Source organism: Mustela erminea, chromosome 8 (genome assembly GCF_009829155.1).
Source record: "Mustela erminea isolate mMusErm1 chromosome 8, mMusErm1.Pri, whole genome shotgun sequence".
NCBI lineage: Eukaryota > Metazoa > Chordata > Mammalia > Carnivora > Mustelidae > Mustela > Mustela erminea.
Window position 1 is genome coordinate 20,206,246 of NC_045621.1, and position 20,123 is coordinate 20,226,368.

Here is a 20,123-nt window from a genome sequence, read left to right on the forward strand (position 1 = left end):
CGCGTAGTCACAGTGTAGAAGCCCTAGAGGCCAGATCTAGGAATTTGGGTTTTGGTTTTCGTGTTGGTAGAAGAGGTCCGAACACTTTAACACAGTAGTGTCGTCACGAGGAGGCTTCCTAGCCAGGTCAGTTTTGTGGCTGCCTGTTGGTTCCTTAGTGGCCTTCCCTAGTTCTTTTTCCTTGTACCACATGAACCTGCAGATCTGCACTGGTTTATTCTACCATTTTAAAAATGGTTAGTGTTTGTATGAAAATTAGAAACAAATGAACAGATGGCTTTCTGTCAAGCAAAGAAGTGTTAGTTCTTCACATATATTCTGATCCTGAGCAGAAAGTAGAAGTGTAAGATAGAAATAAGTGACAACACGGGCACATGTGTCCTGTCGCTGCCCAAGGTTCTCTATACTGCAGAGCCTCTTCTATTTTATTTATAAATTAAAGTATTTATTTATATTCCATCGGAGTCCGCATATGTTAACAATTTAACAAATAAGTTTTTCACTGATATCACTGAGCATTTTTTTTCAACCCTTTTCAACCAACAAGGAACCGAAACTTGAGCTGGAGCTACTAGGCCTTTCATCATACTCTTTCAAAGTAATATCTGTGCCCAGTGGGGCTCAAACTCACAGCCCTAAGATCAAGAGATCCATGCTGTACTAACTGAGCCGGCCAGGAGCCCCACCAGAGCTCCGTTTATCCTCCATTTTTCTCAACCTCTTACTGAGGCAGAGCCATGGTAGTTAGTTCAGTCCAGTGAGTGGTGAGAGGAGGTAATATGTGTCACTTCTGTGTGAGAGCACTTAAGAGCTGGTGTGCAGCCTGCTCATGCTTTCCTCCCTTGCTACCGCAATCTTAGAGGCCATGAGTTGAGCCACAAAAAGAATGTGCTCAGATCATGGGAGAGAGCAAGCCTGGAGCATTCTTCCACTCACATCAGGATTTGTCTGAGCAGGATAGAAACCTTTATTGTGCAAACTCTCTGAGATTTAAGCTTGACTTTTCTGACTAATCCAGTCTTTATCCTTCACCCGTTTGTATCCTATTTTTATGGCCTTGAATCAGATTGAGGTGCTTTGGACAAGACCAGCTAATTTCTACTAAGCCAGCTTAACCCAGTCTGCTAGTCCTCAGCAATAGCTTAGAGTATCAGGTTTGGGAATCCAAGGGGAAGATGCTTACTGTCTATCTTACCTAGATGCTCTGGTCAACTGGAAATCATATGTTTTGACTAGCACTCTTGTTAACTCCTTAATTCATATATTTTGAAGTATGTTTCCCTTGCAAGAAACATAATGTTCTCCAAAAAGCAATTTGGCAAAAGCCCCAAGGAAGGAAGCTATTTCTCTGAATAAGTATCAGTGACTTTGGTTCACTCTAACTTTTGGCCACTTACTAATAAGTAGTAATAATGAACTGCTTCTAAATGTATTAGGGAATAGAAGTGGTTTGGTTCCTGTTAGACTAAAAGATTTTATGTTGGCAGCGGCTCTCCTGTTTAAAGACTACTTGGATAGTGGATCTTTCCCCAACAGTACTGGCAATTCTGAATGTCCTCAATAGACGGAATCTTGTTATCCTGCACAAGTGCACTGGATTAAACAAACTGTTCAAAATCACATAGAGCAGACTGGTGGAGGAGGTGGAGAACAATGTTATTATTGTTTATTTGAGACCTGAGTAGGCTAATGATAGCCAGTGAGGTCAAGGTTAGCCTTCAGAAATGCTTTTCAGAATTCCAGCAACTTCAAGCATCTCAATGTTTAACTTGTCGGACAAAGTCTATGAAAAGAGGAAAAATAACCAAGTGATACTTACACTAGAATACGTCTCAAGGGTTAATGAGTGGTATATCCTGGTCTAACAATCCAGGGAAGATTTTTTCTCGACTTTGTTGCTTAATGAAACACGGGTTCTTACATCACTTGAGAACACCACACCTTGCCAATATTTTCTTCCTGAGATTCTAAGTCTACATGAACTTACATTCTTAACCTCAGTGTAAGGGGTGTCATGTAACTTGCACATAAATATCTCAACAGCTGGACATGTATTATATGCAGACTGAGTGCACTGTATCTATTTATCGAGTCATCAGCTGATAAAAGCTAATTTTGTTGGTAGCCAAACAAGAGTCTGTCTTGGGCTTCTCATTAAATGATGTACTCAACTCATTTTGTGATGTCAGCATATACCCTCTTCTCTATTATGTGTAGGCTAACCCTTAAATATAGTTGTTAACCAAATTACCTTTGTCAAGTGTTGCCAGCCATGATTCTCAACATTTCACACCCAGAACCTAAGAGGTTCTGGAATGTGGCATAAGCAAACCTGGTAGGAATAATGGAGCAGAGAACAGAGACAGAACTGTAGTTGAGGACATTCTCAAATTGGTCAAAAAGCTGAATATACTGAATAAAATAGGGACTTAGTAGGTATTTCTAGTAAACTGAAGGTTGCCACAAGTGAAATATCACTTCTCACTGAGTCCCAATGCCTTTCTCTTTGAAATTGCCTTTAGCCAGAATTGAAGACCTAACACCAATTCTCAGAGTCTTTAAAAAGTTGGTCTGAGTGGTTAAGTTGGTTAAGCGTCTTATTCTTGATTTCTGCTCAGGTCATGACCTCAGGGTTGTGAGATTAAGTCCTATGTTGGTCTATAGGTTCTGTTCCACCCACACTGTCTCTCCGAACCCCACCCGCCCTGCTCTTGAGCACCAGTGCTTGAACTTGCTATCTCTCTCTCTCTCTCAAATTAATTAATTAAATCTTAAAAAAAAAAAAAAAGAATTGCTATATGGTTGAGAGGATTGTCCACTTTCTAGCTATGTGACGTTGGATAAGGCACTTAAAGTCTGTTGGCTTTGGCTTTCTTTAAGAGGGGATTTTAATAGTCACCTGTCTCACAGGGTGATGGTGAGGAATAAGTGAGTGAACATGTGTGAAGACTTGAAACACTGGTACATGTTAACAAATGTTAACAAATACCAGTGTAGGGATGTTGCAGCCACTCTATATAAGGTATCATATACTAAGACTGTGTCAAATAATATTCATAACGAAATCTGTGTTAAGGTAATTTAATCTTTTTGATCTAGAATGAAAACGATTGCTTCGAACTGCGGTGTGTTCATTTAAAATGACTATCCAGTGGCATCTGGGTGGCTCAGTGTGTTAAAGCCTCTGCCTTCGGCTCAGGCCATGATCCCAGGGTCCTGGGATTGAGCCCTGCATCGGGCTCTCTACTCAGCGGGGAGACTGCTTCCCTCTCTCTTTCTCTGACTACTTGTGATCTCTGTCTAATAAATAAATAAAATCTTAAAAATAAAATAAAATAAAATGACTATCCAATTTTATGTGCCTCATGGAATAGGCCCTACGTTGCTTTTAAAAAAATAAATCCCAGGCGGCATTTATCTCTTTCTCATAAAATAAAGTCTAGAAAAAAGCGTAGCCATTTTAATTTTATAACAAACAAACAAACAAAAAAACCCCAAAAGTCACGATGATGGGTAAGTGGGGCATTATTTTTATGACTAAAATTTTTACGACTCAGTTTTTTATGCCATTTTCTCATAATCATCTCATTCTTTGGCCAATAATTTCCCAATTCTGTTAGAATGAAATTAGCTTTTAACTGTTCAGGGCTGGAATTTCACTTTCACTGACATTTAACTATTGAGTTAATATTTGGAAAGACTATAAAAGACAGGATATTCGTTTTTTAATATTGCTTTTAGTACTACTCAGATGAACGTGTTCTTTGATAACAGATGTGAACAAATTTTTTTTGTAAAGGACCAAATAATAAACATTTGGGTCATATATAAATACATGAAAGGCCATACAGTGTCTGTCGCAGCTCCTCGACTGTGGCATTGAAACACAGAAACAAGCAAGGACAACAAAGAAATGAATGAATGTGGCCATGTGCCAACAACACGGTATTGAGAAAAACAGGCAGCAGGCCTGATCTGGTCTACGGACCAGTTTGCTGACCCTTGTTCTATGCAATTCTTTCTTGTTTGTTTGTTTGTTTTTTAAACATGTATGCATGCATACATGTATAATGTGTATTTACACACCTAGATACATACACGGACATGTATTTCAAAATCATGAAGTGTAAAACATGCTTTTTAAGGAATTTAAGGAAAATAGGGAATTTAAAGAAGAAACAAAGTTTAATATTCTATTTAACATTCATTGATTAAATACCTAAGGCTTTCCATTTTAACAAGGTGCACAGCTGCTCTACTATTCTATTTTTGCTCTAAAATCAACCTACAATGTTTAATGTGCTTTTAATCAAAGCTACCCTTAAAAATGCTTTCAGTAGTCTAAAGTTATTGCGTAGGACTCTATAATAATGTTATATATATCCCAAATTTGAGAACCACTGAGCCTAACTAAAGTGGAAAAAAAAAAAAAAAGCTGTGTTCAGATCAGATGTGTGGGCAGTGCAAACTTTTTTTCCTAAAATAACTATCAAATTTTATGAGGGATTGGAGAATTCTATTGTGTTTCTTCCCGCCTGCAAATTTTCTGTCCTTCTTCTTTTTTTTTTTAATGTTAAGCCTTTCTAACTTTAATATGCATTAAAAGACTTGTTTGCTGCTACATATTCTGTGTTAATGTTCACAGATTAAGTGAACTATTACATGTAAAAGAACTTAATACAGGACCTGGCTCAGTCAATGTTTGTCACGCTTGAATCAAACCCTGTCTGCTCATATCCCTATACACATTTTTCTTTGAAGGGTGATGGAGAAGAAATGAGCCAACTGCTTGCTTCTTGTCTTTCCACATTCACATTTCCTGTTGGGTCTTGAAGAAGAATTAGTAGTTATCAAAATTTGAGTCTTGAGGCCCTTTGCTTGGAGAGGAACCTCTTCCTTGAGGATATATGATGGGTCCATCCACTCTCCCAGGTGTGAAATCACACAGCCCTGGTGCTAACTCTTAGAGATGCATAGATTTAGATACCTGTTGTAAAAGAGCAAGATTTCAAATTGGGCCTGAGCTCTGCCCTTGCTTATAAGGACAAATCATTTATGTGTTGAGGATGATGACACCTGAATGGCTGAAGAGATACAAAGCAAACCTAGTGCCCTATATAAGTGGGCTTATTTCTAGAAACCACTTCAGTAAGAAGTAGCCTGTATTGTTCTAGTGAAATTTGTAAGCAGAACTACTAATCCAGAATGACTTTTAGGAATCCGAATGTCAAAGTAAGTTTAGTACGCTGTGGGGAAAATTTAATTAGTTGTTAAAAAATTCCTCTCGATCTTGTGCTGGAGGAAATCAATGTGACTGGGCTAGAGGCCCAGTCCTTTAGAGATATAATTAACAATTTACCAGGATGAATATATTCTCTTGTGAGAGAATACAATTGCCTTCTATTTATTAGCTGAAACCAGTTTAAACAATCTAAAATTTTATTTTTCCTCGGATATAATACTTGTGAAGCTTCACTAGAGCGAAGCTAAAAAGTGAGAAAAATTATGCATCTGTTAGCATTTTCATTTCTCAAATCCAAACACCTGAAAGAGCACTTAGCTGGTTATAAATGCTCAGTGTTTGACTATAGAGAACAATCACGAAATTCATCTCATGGCCTCATAATTACCCAATAAGAAAAGAGATAGCCGCAAGTTGAATTTGGTATTGATCTACATGATGTAACAGATTTATATGGATCACAGATTAAATGATTAATTTCCTAAATTCTCTCTCTCTCTTTTTTTTGCAGAAAGAAGCCAGAACATATTATTAGCCCTTTGAGAATACAACATAACGAATTTTACCATTTTACTGCTTCCTTGAGTAGGTAAGAAAGACCCTATCTTCTCTGCAATAAAGGAGTTATCCATACTTGTGAAAAATAACTCTCTTTTGACCACATTTTTTAAAAATCTTTATGAAATGAATATCAGGTTTGATAAGGGAGACATATATGTGAATTCTACAGCTAATAGATTTAGGATTATTAAGTAGCACTTCATAATGTTTTGAATGATATAATAGTGAAAGAGTGAAAAGATCTTTTTCACTCTTTTTTTTTTTTAAAGATTTTATTTATTTATCTGACAGACAGAGATCACAAGTAGGCAGAGAGGCAGGCAGAGAGAGAGGAGGAAGCAGGTTCTCCATGGAGCAGAGAGCCCAATGTGGGGCTCGATCCCAGGACCCAGAGATCATGACCTGAGCCGAGGGCAGAGGCTTTAACCCACTGAACCACCCAGGTGCCCCTCTTTCTCACTCTTTTAATGAGAACTGAAAACTATGAAATGAGAACTGAGCTCAGCCTGTTTCTCCTGCCATGGGTAAAAACACCAGCAGTATTTTCTCAGCACTTACTATGTGCCAGATGTGACTTGCATGACTTACTTTACATAAGTAACCCCTGTAATCCTTATAAGAACTCTGGGAGTAGATACAGGGATCACCCCCATTATACAGATTAGGGATTTGAGGCAGAGAGAGAAGAGGCAAGTAGATGTACCCAAGGTTTTATGCATAGGTCTGAGGGCAGCAGGCACTGGGGGAAGACCAGCCCTAGCTATTAATTACTTTGAGAATAACTTCATGTTGTCACAGAAATGCCTCGCCATCAGATTCCCCTATGTCCTTAATTGGTTCTATCCAAATTTCTGGAAGAAGGAAATAAATAAATAAATAAATAAATAAATAAATAAATAAATAAAGCATTTACCAAGAGTCATAGCAGGCAGCATTTACTTTGTGTTTGTACTTGTTACTTTACAATTGTTGCATGAATAAATAAAAGAATATATATAGGTTAGCACAGTTTACAAACAGAACTTTTTCTTTTATTTTACATCCTTCTTTAAACTCAAAATTCCTATGTTAAAGCAGAATAATGGGACAGAAAGAATACAAATGAATGACTTTTTATTCTACGAAATGAAGAATGTATTTTAATTTAATTCTTCCTACTAGAAGAACTGAATATGCGATCTTAAACTGGCCGCAGCAATATCTGCTTTACTGTCTTCATTATTTCTTTATCACCTTATTTTTAAATTAGAAATTTTACAAAATTTTCAAAGAAAAATATAGAAATATTATAATAAATACTGAAACATCAGCCAGATAGATTAGACAAATGCTAATATTAAACTTTGTTCAGATCTTTTCTGATGAAATAAGTCATCCTCGAGAAAACGAAAGTTCTCTTTCTTCTTTTCCTTTCTTTCTGAAAGGTTTTACAATCCTGAAGATGATATAACCTTCCTATGTGTGTTCGAATATTTTAATGGTGTGTGTGAAACAATAGGCTGTATAGTAATTTACATTTTGAAAGTTTACCTAACCAGTACCATCCTGAGACTTTCTTTTGCCTTCACCCAACATCATATTGAGAGATTCAGCCATATTGATACATGAAGATCTGGTTGACTCATTTTGTCATAAAGTTTATTCATTCTAACATTTCAGCCATTTGGTACTTGGTATTGTTAATTGCTGCTTCCAAATGATTTTTAACATTTTGAAGATTTAATGCCAAAATGGCTTTCAATGCATCTTTGTCATTTGTGTATAAGAAATCCAAACTTCCTAATATGTGCTACTATGCCATAGTATGTTTATGTTTTAGTTTTTTTCCTATTAGAAAACGTATCTTTTACTGGCTATAAGGATCTTACTAACTAATTGGATTCCTGGTTTTTTTTTAACTGTTTTTGCCATAATACAATAATTGAAATCTGTTTTATTTACCCATGGATGAAATACTGACTATTCCCAAATGCAGTGTGAATACTGCCTTTGAAATTTGAAAGGTACTTAAAAACACTCCATTTGGTCCATGTTAATTGCTCATATTTCCTTCAAAAATCATGAGGGAAACTTATACGATTTTCCCTGATTTTCTCTAACAGTATAGTTAATTCTAGCATTTGTTGAAGGTAAAATTATGAAATATCAATATGCATTAGTAAGATCTATAGATAGAGAATCTTTTATAACTTCTTTTCTTAAGGGAATAGACGATTACTCTGGCTCAGTTGGTGAAGAAAGTAGAAATAAACTAGCCTTTGGTGTGTATATTTGAGTAAATGCAAGACTGTGTAAGCCTCCCAGCCAGAAGTGCAGCAAATTTGCAGATGGGGAAATCAAGGCCCATATACGTCAGGCAGCTGACAAGATCATATGGTGATTGCAGAGCTAGATTCAAACTCATTTCTCTTGGATTCCAAAACTATACTTTCTAGAGAAAGAGAATCAAGAAAAACTACCTAACCTATTTGACACAGAAATAGCAATTTCATTTATTCCACTAATATTTACTGGGATCCTTTTATGTGACTTGAAGGGACTGATTTTAGAAAAGCAAGGATGAGAGGCACCTAGGCGGCTCAGTCAGTTAAGCGCCTGACTTTTGATTTCAGCTCAGGTCATGAGCTTATTGTTATGAGATCAAGTCCTGCTTTGGACTCCGGGATCAGTGGGTAGTCCGCTTGAGATTCCCTCTCTCTCTGCCCATTCCCCCTCCTCGTCCTCTCAGGAGTCAGTAATTTACATTTTAACATCAGTTAAGCACCTGACTTTTGATTTCAGCTCAGGTCATGAGCTTATTGTTATGAGATCAAGTCCTGCTTTGGACTCCGGGATCAGTGGGTAGTCCGCTTGAGATTCCCTCTCTCTCTGCCCATTCCCCCTCCTCGTCCTCTCTCTTCTCTCTCAAATAAAAAATAAAGAAATCTTTAAAAGAAGGGGTGCCTGCCTTCAGCTCAGGTCATGATCTCCGGGTCCTGGGATTGGACCTGCATTGGGATCCCTGCGCAGCGGGGAGTCTGCTTCTCCCTCTCCCTCTGCCCCCCCCCAACTCATGCTTGTTTTTTCTCTCTCAAGTAAATTGAAAGAGAGAGAGAGAGAGAGAAGGAAAGGAAGAAGGAAAGAAAGAAAGAGCGAGCGAGCAGGCAGGGAAGACATAATATCTATGCAGAGAGAGAAAACAGGCTATTTAGAAATGGCAAAGACTCCTTCAGTAATATCATGAAAGTGACTATTTAATTTTTGCTATGCTAAACAATTTAACATTGTTTGCCAAATAATTACCTGTCTGGTCCCCCAACCATGCCAATTAGATTAAAGTGAATGGGATAAGAAGAGTAAAAATGCTTTGTAAATAACATAATCTTTGTAATCATTTGCTGTTATTGCTAATTGTTCTATAAATTTATAATTGAATATTTCAAACCTAATATATGTAATTCTAAATGTAGAGCTTGGTATATGTATCTGAAGTTTAAGAGTCTTACTACTTCATGTAATAACATCTCTTTGACACAAAAGTTCCATGTAAACATAACAGTGAGATGAACAACCCTGACAATTGGTTGATTTTCAGCCTCTACTACCTACTAGAGGTATATTTTATTTTTATCCCCTTAAGCCTCATAGCAGATAATAATGGTACCAAGCTGGTTCCTGTCTAGAACGTGATCATTTCTCGTTATCTCTACTTGTAAGGCCACTTTCATCTTGACCACTGCAATAGCCTCCTGTGCCCAAGCTTGCTCTGCTATGGTCTGTTGGTCACAGAATGTGATCTTTTATAAATCTTAATCAATTGATGTAATTCTTTTGCTCAGAATCCACACAGGGCTGCCCATAATATTCAATATAAAACCCACCCTCCTACCATGGCCAACAAGGTGAATACAAGCTGACTTCTTGTCCTTGCCCAACATCATCTCAACACCCTTCCCCCCAACTGAGGACTGAGACTGTGTGACGTTCTCAGCTGGGTCTAGAACAGTGTCTCCGTCTTGGAGGACCCTCACTTGCTAAAGGACTGACTAGGTATGCAAGGGTTACTGTGGAATAGACACGGTGTCTTCAGTGAACATCAGTGGTGGTTGTTGCATTTTTAAAGATTCTTTCAGTTTGTCTTAGTAGAGTTGCTTCTGGAATGCTAAGGAACTTTCATGCACGATTTTGACACATGATTTATAGCATTATGATAAAACTTTATTCTGGGGCACTTGGTGGCTCAGTGGATTAAGCCTCTGCCTTCGGTTCAGGTCACGATCTCAGAGTTCTGGGATCAAGCCCGGCATTGGGCTCTCTGCTCAGCAGGGAGCCTGCTTCCCCCTCTCTCTGCCTGCCTACTTGTGCCTACTCTCTCTCTGTGTCAAATAAATAAATAAAACCTTTAAAAAAAATAAAACTTTATTCTACTGATATGTAATCTTGAATCTTAATTTATAGTATCAAAACCACAGAGACAAATTATGCACAAATCAGCTGGGTAGAAATGAGAAATCTATCTCAGGAACAGAAAATACTTATTTTATAATTACCATCCATCCTCTGTCTAAAGAACAATATCAAGACTTGCTGCAACGTGGGTAACCTGGGTTGCTCTGTCGGTTACGCGCCCTACTCTTGATTTCAGGTCAAGTCATGATCTCGGGGTTGTGAGGTCTCTCCCCTCCTCAGGCTCCGTGTTCTGCTGGGAGCCTGCTGGAGGATCCTCTCTTTCTTTTTCTATGCCCCTCCCTCCTTTCACAATAAGTAAACAAATAAACAAATAAATAAAACCTTAAAAAAAAAAAAAGACTTGCTACAACCTGGTATTACTTAGATTTTGCTTTATCTTCAGAATAGATGTTTATCTTTTCACTCATCGATGGGTGAATTTTAACACAATTTTCTGTAAAATGGGCTGACTTTTTTTTTTCTCTTATTTTCACAATGCTCCTTAGGAGCAGCACTTGACGAGTGTTTACATTGTTGAGAACACTTGGCAAGAGAGAGACAAACCGTCAGACCACAATAACCTCAACAGTGGGGAAAAGAGAAGGCAAACTTGGTATTTTCACCATCGTCTCTGAAAATAAGTATCTTGGCTTATGCTGATTACTCTCTCATCAGCACTCGGCTCTGGCCCGTGGCCCTCTGTGTGAATAATTTTAAGGGCAGATTAAGCATTCCAAAAATAAACTGTATTGGTAAATTAGGATATCCGATGTTTCCTTAATGAAAGCCTCTGCTCATCTGTACTGTCAGCTGGCGGTTATACCCAGACCCCAAATTGTTCTGGCTCTTACTGAGCAAGAACCTATTCCAGGGGTGAGGTTTTCAAGAAAGACATTTCATGGTTAACCAGAGACAGAGAAAGGGAGAATTGCCCACATACTCTAGCAGGAGTTAAAATAACAATAACAGTCCTCCTACTTAACGGGCTGAGTCATAAGCACATTCTACTGATTCCTCGGCAATTCCGAGCAGACTGTTTGGGCTGCAATTCCGTAGGCAGAGGTGGGCACCACCTGCCACAGAAGGCTGTAGTTCTTGTCAGGATGGTGCTGTTAGTAAGCCTTGCCTTTTAACAGTTTGGCCAAATGGAGATAGGAAAAGACAACAATTGGGTGCTGATGGCACTTTTTCTAATGCTTGGACTCTGAAAGAATGGTCAGTATGCATTTAGTTATTCTGTTGCCCATGAGTGTGAGTCACTTAAAGAAAGAGGCTTCCTGTGGAAGGAGTTAAGAGTCAAATCTTGTTGGATATTCACCTACAGAACATTCTTGACCACTGGCAGTAACCTTGTTTCTGTCAATTTGGAAAAGGAGCTGAAACCAATGGAAATCTACTTTTCTGCTTAAGCAGATGAAGGAAAATGTTGTGGTTACTGAAGTACCTCATAATCCAAGGGCTGGACACCCTTGTTCCCTCCACCTGGCCTCCAGTACCTTTCCTGAGCTGTTCAGTGCCCTTTGATGAGTTGCCCTTTTCCTGATACTTTTACAACCCGCCTCTCCACATGACCTTTTTTTCATATACATCAAATCATTTATTTTTCCTACTTAAAATTTTCCTATAATATAAAGTAGCCAACTCAGTAAAGACCCTTCAGAACTGGGCTCCAAGCATCCATTTCTGGACAATCTCCAATCCCTCTGTCCTGCTCAGTCACCTGTCCTTCATTCTAACCATGGCAGGAAACTTGTTTCTTCTTTAACTTACTTATTTCTCTTGGTAAGCCGTGTTTCTCTCACATTGCTCTTGTCTTTGTTATTTCTGTAACTCTTGCTAAATACCTACTGTCCCCTTGTCTAAAGAAGAAAAGGTATGTGTTTTCAATCCACATGTCATTCCTTCTCCAGCTCTCCCCCCCAAAAAATGATATTAAGTGTGCCTTTGAGGAAGAAGGGGCTTCCAGTGCCCTTTAAGTGTATCTAAACTACAAAAAAGGGGATGCCTGGGTGACTCCGTCGGTTAAGTGTCTGCCTTTAGCTCAGGACATGATCTCAGAGTCCTAGGATCAGCAGTCTGCTTCTCCCTCTTCCTCTCTTTCTGTGCATGCTCTCTCTCGTGTTCTCTCTTAAATAAATAAAATTTGGGGGGGAGTGGTGGGAGACCTACAGAAAAAATCATCTTGGTGTGTAATTATTTCCATCTCTGACTTCCTCTCCAGTTCTGAGAAGCCCTCCAAGGCAAAAGTGTTGTCCTTTGCCATATTTGTGCTTCCAGGACCATGTAATCAGATTGGAAACAAAATAATATTTTAATAAATTACTGTTAATAGTTAATAACAATAATGAGTAAATAATGACTAAATAATGATTGAAAGAGGATGTGGCCAATAAATGAGAGATCAAGGAGAGGAAAAAGATACAGACTATAGCCCTAGGTCGCAGATTTACAAATGGGTTTTATTGTCATTTCTTTTGTGTGTGATCGCTAACAACAGTAGGTTTATAGTCAGAAAGAAACGAGAGGAGATGGCGAACTGAGTCCCCAAGGAGACAGTTTAGGAAACAAAGCTTTGGAGGAAACAAGAAAAGCTATGTTGAAAGACAAACAGACTAATATCAACAAAAATGGGGGCCAGGTATCCCTCTAAGGAAAGGTGAAGCCAGTGAAGTAGGGTGAAAAGACTGAGGAGACCAAAGTAGAGGTTGTGTCAACGCTTCTCTGTTCTACCATCTTCAGGAAAAACAGAGTTTCCACTTTGTCCTTGTCAAACACGAAACTGTCCTGAGATTATCTGTAAGTGGTAGCAAATTCTGTCTCCATCTTGGCTGGAAGACGGATGCTACAAGAGGACCAAGGGAAAGGTTGGGCCCTCTTGGCTCCATTCACACAAGAAAGTGGTGGGGCATGAGGAAGGTGATTGCGGAAGAGCAGGAAATGCTCCTTGCTCAAGTTTGCCCTCCTGCTTCCTCCATTCCAACACCCACAAACTATCCCAGTTGCTACCAGGACTTGCAATGCAGGCCATAAATGGAGTTTCATTGAACTATATTACATCTATTTAGTCTCATCCTTTTTTTTTTTTCTTCCTAATCTTACCACACATTGCTTTAAACACGGTATGTTAGTTAGGATGGCTAATTACTAAAACAAATAGATGCAGAAATATATTATCACTTTATTTCTTGCTCAGTTAATAGTCCTGCCTGGGTGTTTGGGTTGGGAGCCTGTCTATCCTTCCCATAGTCAACCAGGGATAAAGATTTTTGGGATTCCTTTCAGACAAAGGGATCGTTCCTTTTATGGTTTTACTTTGTCATTGTCGCCATCCATCTGGTATGGGGGCAAAGACCAAGGGGGAGCACATGGGAGTGTAGAAGAGCTAAACTTCCATTGGTTAGAGCTGAATCGTATGACCACACCTAACTGTAAGGATAGATAAGAAATATACTCCTGCTATGTGCTCAGGAAGAAGAAGAGATTCTGATGAATTGCTAGCAGTCTCTGTGAAACCAAAGGAAAATCTGTCTCCAGTATAAATGCATTTGAACATTTGGGTCAAGTAACTCAAACCCCGGTGAGAATAGACGCTAATCATACCATAGAAACAAAACTGTGAATCATAATCTCAATACCATGTTTAAATAGTAAATGTATTTGATATATTAGTTCATCAAAGTTAATTTTTTTTTAAAGATTTTATTTATCTATTTGACAGAGAGAAATCACAAGTAGATGGAGAGGCAGGCAGAGAGAAAGAGAGGGAAGCAGACTCCCTGCTGAGCAGAGAGCCCGATGCAGGACTCGATCCCAGGACCCTGAGATCATGACCTGAGCCGAAGGCAGCAGCTTAACCCACTGAGCCACCCAGGCGCCCCATCAAAGTTAATTTTTACAGCACTACACAAATAAGATATTTTTAAAAACCTTCCTTATAGAACTAAGCATTGTATCCAAGAGGATAATGGTGAAAAAAAAAAGCATAGTGCCCAATACTGCTCCTGTTTTGTTTTTCAATAATTTCTTTTTAAAAAAATTATTTATTTATTTTAGGGAGACAGAGTGAAAGAGCATGAGAGGAGGGAGGGTCAGAGAGAAAAGCTGACTTGCCATGGAGAGAGCCCGATGTGGGACTCGATCCTGGGACCCTGGGATCATGATCTGAGCTAAAGGCAGACACTTAATCAACCGAGCCACCCAGACATCCTTTTCAATAACTTCTTTCAAAGTGAATCAATTGATTAACTAATAGATGAAGAAGCTTCATTGGGGAATAAAATAAATGCTTGTACTTTAATGAATTTCTAAAATTCATTATAAAAAGACATGACTAGGGGCATCTGGGTGGCTCAGTGGCTTAAGCCTCTGCCTTCAGCTCGGGTCATGGTCTCAGGGTCCTGGGATCGAGTCCTGCATTAGGCTCTCTGCTTAGCAGGGAGCCTGCTTCCCCCCTACCCCTCGCCTGCCTCTCTGCCAACTTGTGATCTCTCTCTCTGTCAAATAAATAAATAAAATCTTTAAAAAAGAAAAAAGACATGACTGGGACACTCAAAACTCATTTTGAAGCAAAGAAGGATATTCCCTTTTAAAGAAAAATAACAAGTAAAGGTAAAATACTGAGGGAAAAATACCCACAGTTTGTACTTTTGCAAACATTTTAAAGAATTCTTGGTTTGATGAACTCAAATGATCATACAATAAGCCTCACAGTATGTTTTGTATTTGTTTCATTTACTTATTTGGAGTAAATATTGCTATTTATATGTAGGGTAGCAGTGCATCTATTTTTTTATGAATGGAATGTCATGCCACAGTGTTGTATAAAAGCCATTCTATCAGCTAGATGCTCTATAAAGTCAATTTATCTGCTAAATAATTCTGTCATGGAATTTCAGTTTCCTGTGCCTGTTGAATGCTTGGATATGTTAAAATACTGCATTGCAGTAAAAGTATGATCACTTTTCTCCTGGAAGGTTAAAACTCCATTTCCCCTTTAATCAAGTTCTCATGGCATCGGAGAGCATGTTTAAATGAAGAAACCCTAATAAAACTGGCCTTTTCTATAAGCATAGAAAGAAAGGAAATCTGAGGTTTCAGCCTGTGTGGGAAGAATGGGAAATGATCAACAAAAATCCAGCATGGCTGAACCCAGAGGCTGATTCCTTCCGTGTTTCTGTTAGATCTTTTTTCCTGAGTAGTAGAATGATTTACTTAAACCTCCTAATTTCTTGTGATTTTTTTTTTTTTTTTTACTTTTTCTCTTACCCACGCCCTGCACTTTTTTTTTTTTTTTTTTTTTAATGAGTGTCAAGGACTCCAATTGTACCATGTGCTTGGTGATTACTACAGAAAGCAGTCTGAGTGTAAGACAGTTGTGGTTTCTGTAAGAAAAATTTAGAATTCACCAAAGCAAAGACTTTAGTGAGGGGGGTGCCAAAGCTTGAGTCATTTGAAACCATTGTGAACAGAGCTCTAGGAGAAATCCAGTTGTAATCAATCCTAAATAAAGAGCAAATGACCAGAACAATGAAAAAGACCTTTTTCCAGAACAGACTGCTGTGATACTAGAAAGTTCTTGCCACTGGGAAACAGTGTGTATACATTCTTGTTTTTAGTATTATTTCCTTTTCAGCATTAACTAATTTGCACTGCAAATACTGGTAGCAGCTAGTTTACAGTTAACTAATTTCGGTTTACAATCAAAGTTGCTCTTGTTTTTGGAACCTAAGAATTCCTCTTTTTTTTTTTTAAATTAACTTAAATGTGTTATTTGTTTCAGGGTACAGGTCCGTGATTCATCAGCCTTACACAGTTCATAGCACTCACCATAGCACATACCCTCCCCAGTGTCCATCACCCAGCCACCCTATCCCTCCCCCCAACCCAGCAACCCTGAGTTTGTTTTGTGAGATTAAGAGCCTTTTATGGTTTGTCTCCCTTTCTGGTTTCATCTTGTTTCATTTTTCCCTTCCTTCCCCTATGATCCTCTGTCTTGTTTCTCAAGTTCCTCATTATCAGTGATGTCATATGATAATTTTCTTTCTCTGATTGACTTATTTTGCTCAGCATAATAGCCTCTAGTTCCATCTATGTTGTTGCAAATGGCAAGATTTCCTTTGTGATGGCTGCATAGTATTCCGTTGTATATATGTACCACATCTTCTTTATCCATTCATCTATGGATGGACATCTAGGCTCTTTCCATAGTTTGGCTATTATGGACATTGCTGCTATAAACATTGGGGTGTACCTGCCCCTTCGGATCACTACTTTTGTATCTTTGGGGTAAATACCCAGTAGCATAATTGCTGGGTTGTAAGATAGCTCTATTTTCAACTTTTTGAGAAAACTCCATACTGTTTTCCAGAGTGGCTGCACCAGCTTGCATTCCCCCCAACAGTGTAGGAGGTTCCCCTTTCTCTGCATGCTCATGGAACCTAAGAATTCTAAAGGAAACTTTGTTTTAAAAAGCACCCTGAATAGCATTTGCATTTTCTTGGAGCTTACCTCCTTGGAGATGCTTCTCTGACCATCCTAGTCAAAATAATGCTTTCCTCTTGCCTTGCTATCTTCTTCTCATGTTCAAGTTTATATTAAATACTCTAAAGGTTAAATTTAGTAATTTAACACAAAAATAACATTAATATTCTTATATGAAATATTACATTTTACATTTTAATTAGGGTTTGGGTTACTGTATGATCACCTCATTAAAATGTAACTATCAAGAGGAGAGGAATTTTGTGTGACCTGTGGCATTTTGAGAGACCTTCCTGTGTGTCAATATAAATATTGTGTATCTTTCCCCATTTCCAATCCCACTGCTCCCTTCATTCAAACTCTTAATTGCTCACTCATTAATTATTGCATTATTGGCCATCTTTCTACTTTTCCTGGTTTTGATCATAACCTTCTGCCACCCTTTCTCTGGCTTGTCTTATCAGCATCGTTCAAAGCTTCTCAGTGGTATGCCATTAATAATGATAGAAGTTACACTGCACAGCCTGACAATGGATATCTCCTCGTCTAGATGCTTACCTCTCTTGGCAGCATCTTCCACTACCCTTATTTCTGGCATACTGAAACTTCCTTGATGTTTTCCAGCACATTTCCAGCTCCCTCATTGCACCTTTGCATCATTGTTTTCCTGTGTAGAATTGTGCCCTGGTCACCATGAATACCCCTCAACACTGAAAGCAAGTTTGCCATTCTGAAGTCTCCCATGAATTTCTGATTTCTTGGGAACTTCCCTTAACTCCTTTTACACCTCTATTAAAGCATTTGTCATATTGTCACGTGTCACATGGGACGTGTTAGTTTCCCTCAGTAGCTCCTGAAGGCCAAAATTGAGTCTGTTTTTTTTTTTTTTTTAAGATTTTATTTATTTATTTATTTATTTATTTATTTATTTTTAAGATTTTATTTATTTATTTGACAGAGAGAGATCACAAGTAGGCAGAGAGGTAGGTAGAGAGACAGAGGAGGAAGCAGACTCCCTGCTGAGCAGAGAGCCCGAAGCGGGACTCGATCCCAGGACCCTGAGATCATGACCTGAGCCGAAGGCAGCGGCTTAACCCACTGAGCCACCCAGGCGCCCCAAGATTTTATTTATTTATTTAACAGAAAGAAAGAGAGAGAGATCACAAGTAGGCAGAAAAGCAGGCAAAGAGAGTGGGAAGCAGGCTTTCTACCTGATGTGGGGCTCAATCCCAGGACCCTGAGATCACGACCTGAGCTGAAAGCAGAGGCTTATCCCATTGAGCTACCCAGGCACCCCCAAAAGTAAGTCTTGATAATATTTGCATATCCTCAGCATCTAGAACCATACCTGTGACACAGTAGGTGTTCAATACATATTATTACATTTCACCATCAGAGGAGAAAATTTTCTGATCTTGTATTTCTTTCTTTTACAGATCATTCTTAAGATACTTGGCTCACTTTTTATTTTCTTATAGATAAGGATGAAGGAGGTAGTCTCTGTCTTATTTGTAAAGTATTCCTGAAAATATTTTTATTTTTTCCTGAGAAATGTTGGTGTCTTTACTTTTCAGGTCTATGGTTTCTCAAGAGATACGTGACTTTGTCTCATAATTTGTATTATCCTGAGTTTACCAAGAAAACATTTATGTTTAACTGAAATGCTCATTTCCTTTTGTCTCAGATTACAAAGCCAGACATGGGATATAATTTTAGTAGTAACATTTAATTCTAATTTATTTTTAAGTTAAAACAAAGAAAAAGGGCTAAAAAGATGAAATTAAAACTTGCTACTTAGAAATTCTCAGCTAAAATGTCTACTGGAAATATGGATCTCATGTCAAGTTAAAGAATAATTGTTTAACAACCATTTTCTTGTTCTTGAGAAAAGCTATTACCTAGAGCATTTTTGTATCACTGAGTTTCTCGATTCCATCTTGAGTTCATATTTTTACATAACTCAACTCTGAAATTCCTAATTTAAATTTGGAGAATTTCCTCTCTTTGATTCACCTCCTATTTTAACTAAAATAAGAAATTTTGAAAAAAATCAAAGCAGCAGATCTTTTGGTCCCATACTTTGTTGGGTAAAAATAATTGCTTTTTCCATCTATTTCTGTCACACATTTTTCAAAAGTCTCATTTGGGATTAAGAGAATGAACTGTCATGTTACCTGGGTGGCTCAGTTGGTTAAGCATCCAACTCTTGCTTTTGGCTCAGGTCATAATCTCAGGATAATGAGATCAAGCGAATGTCAAGTCCCATATCAGGCTTAGTGGGGAGTCTGCTTGAGAGTCTCTTTCCCTTTCCCTCAATCCCTCTTCTGCTCCCTTTCTCTCTCTCTCTATCAAATAAATGAATCTTCTAAATAAATAAATAAATAAATAAATAAAACTGGTCCTTATTGTAGATGAGTGGTCTGCTACTACTTGGTTTGGCCTAATGGAGATCTGTGAGCCATTCTCTGAAAGTCTTATACCCACATCCTCTAATCTGATGCTATATCCTAACATTTCTCTTTGGTAATCGTACACTGTATTCTTTATAGGCTTTCATAAAGAAAGAAAAAGAAAAATCGTGAGAAAAACATTTTTTGTTTTACTTATCAATGCTTAAGCATTTTGAGAACCTTAAGTAGATTTTGTGATTTTCTTTCCTTGTTTTGAACCAAAGGCTCTCTATAGAGCCTTTAAAAAGACCATGAAATAGTCCATATGCTTTCCCATTGTTGAGAAGCCATTTCTTAGTCTATATATTTACTTCTGGTACCCAAGCTCTTCAGCAGAAAATTGAAAAGAATTTCAAAAAAATAGTTTAGAGATTAACACTGACAGAGACAGGAAGATTCTTCAGATTTTCCTATTCATTATTTCTATAAAAATATTCAGGTGACTTCTTAGACTTACATATCAAAAATCTAAAAGTTACAAAGTGCCAAAGGAAAGCTCAGACAGAACCTACCTAAATGAAGCAGATTTACTGCTGTCATGCTCTTCCTGCCTCAATTCATCTGGAAACCCAGGAAGGTGAGAAGTCCATAGTGACCTTTTCTTTTACAGAGATGTTATCACCAATAACACCTCTAACCTGTCCAGAGATTTCTCAGCAACCCTATTTGTCCCCATGTCTCTCCTCCTACTGCCACTAAAAAAACATAAAGTTCCCAACCTTTATCATGTTAAAAATGTATTAGATTTAAATGAAAAGTAAGCACAATGAGTATATTAAAAAATTAATATACTTCAAGAATTTTATGACTTTCCCAGAAATGTGTTTATTTTTTTAAATTAATTTAACATTTTTTACATTCCTAATCATGTTTTTATTTACTCTTGGCCAATGTTAAGTTTGCTGTATGCCTGATTTGCTATGATAAGTCAATTTTTATATCCAAATGTTTTATGTACGGAC

The 20,123-nt window shown here is 38.0% G+C and overlaps 1 protein-coding gene and 1 long non-coding RNA gene across 26 annotated transcripts in view; one reads left to right on the top strand and one right to left on the bottom strand.

Moving 5' to 3' along the window:
* The window catches only part of LOC116597219, a 40,652-nt gene extending 38,361 nt beyond the window's left edge, over window positions 1–2,291 (bottom strand). The window contains exon 1 of the long non-coding RNA XR_004288501.1: window positions 2,252–2,291. This is a non-coding gene — a long non-coding RNA (uncharacterized LOC116597219). The remainder of the gene's footprint in view (window positions 1–2,251) is intronic.
* The window catches only part of MAP2 (microtubule associated protein 2), a 291,469-nt gene that overhangs the window by 177,588 nt on the left and 93,758 nt on the right, over window positions 1–20,123 (top strand). For 22 of the 25 annotated variants that reach the window (XM_032354613.1, XM_032354623.1, XM_032354622.1 and 19 more), the window contains one exon: window positions 5,754–5,831. The exons of the other annotated variants lie outside the window; for them this stretch is intronic. The gene's annotated coding sequence lies outside the window, so the exon portion shown is untranslated. The remainder of the gene's footprint in view (window positions 1–5,753; window positions 5,832–20,123) is intronic. 25 annotated transcript variants of the gene reach the window in all.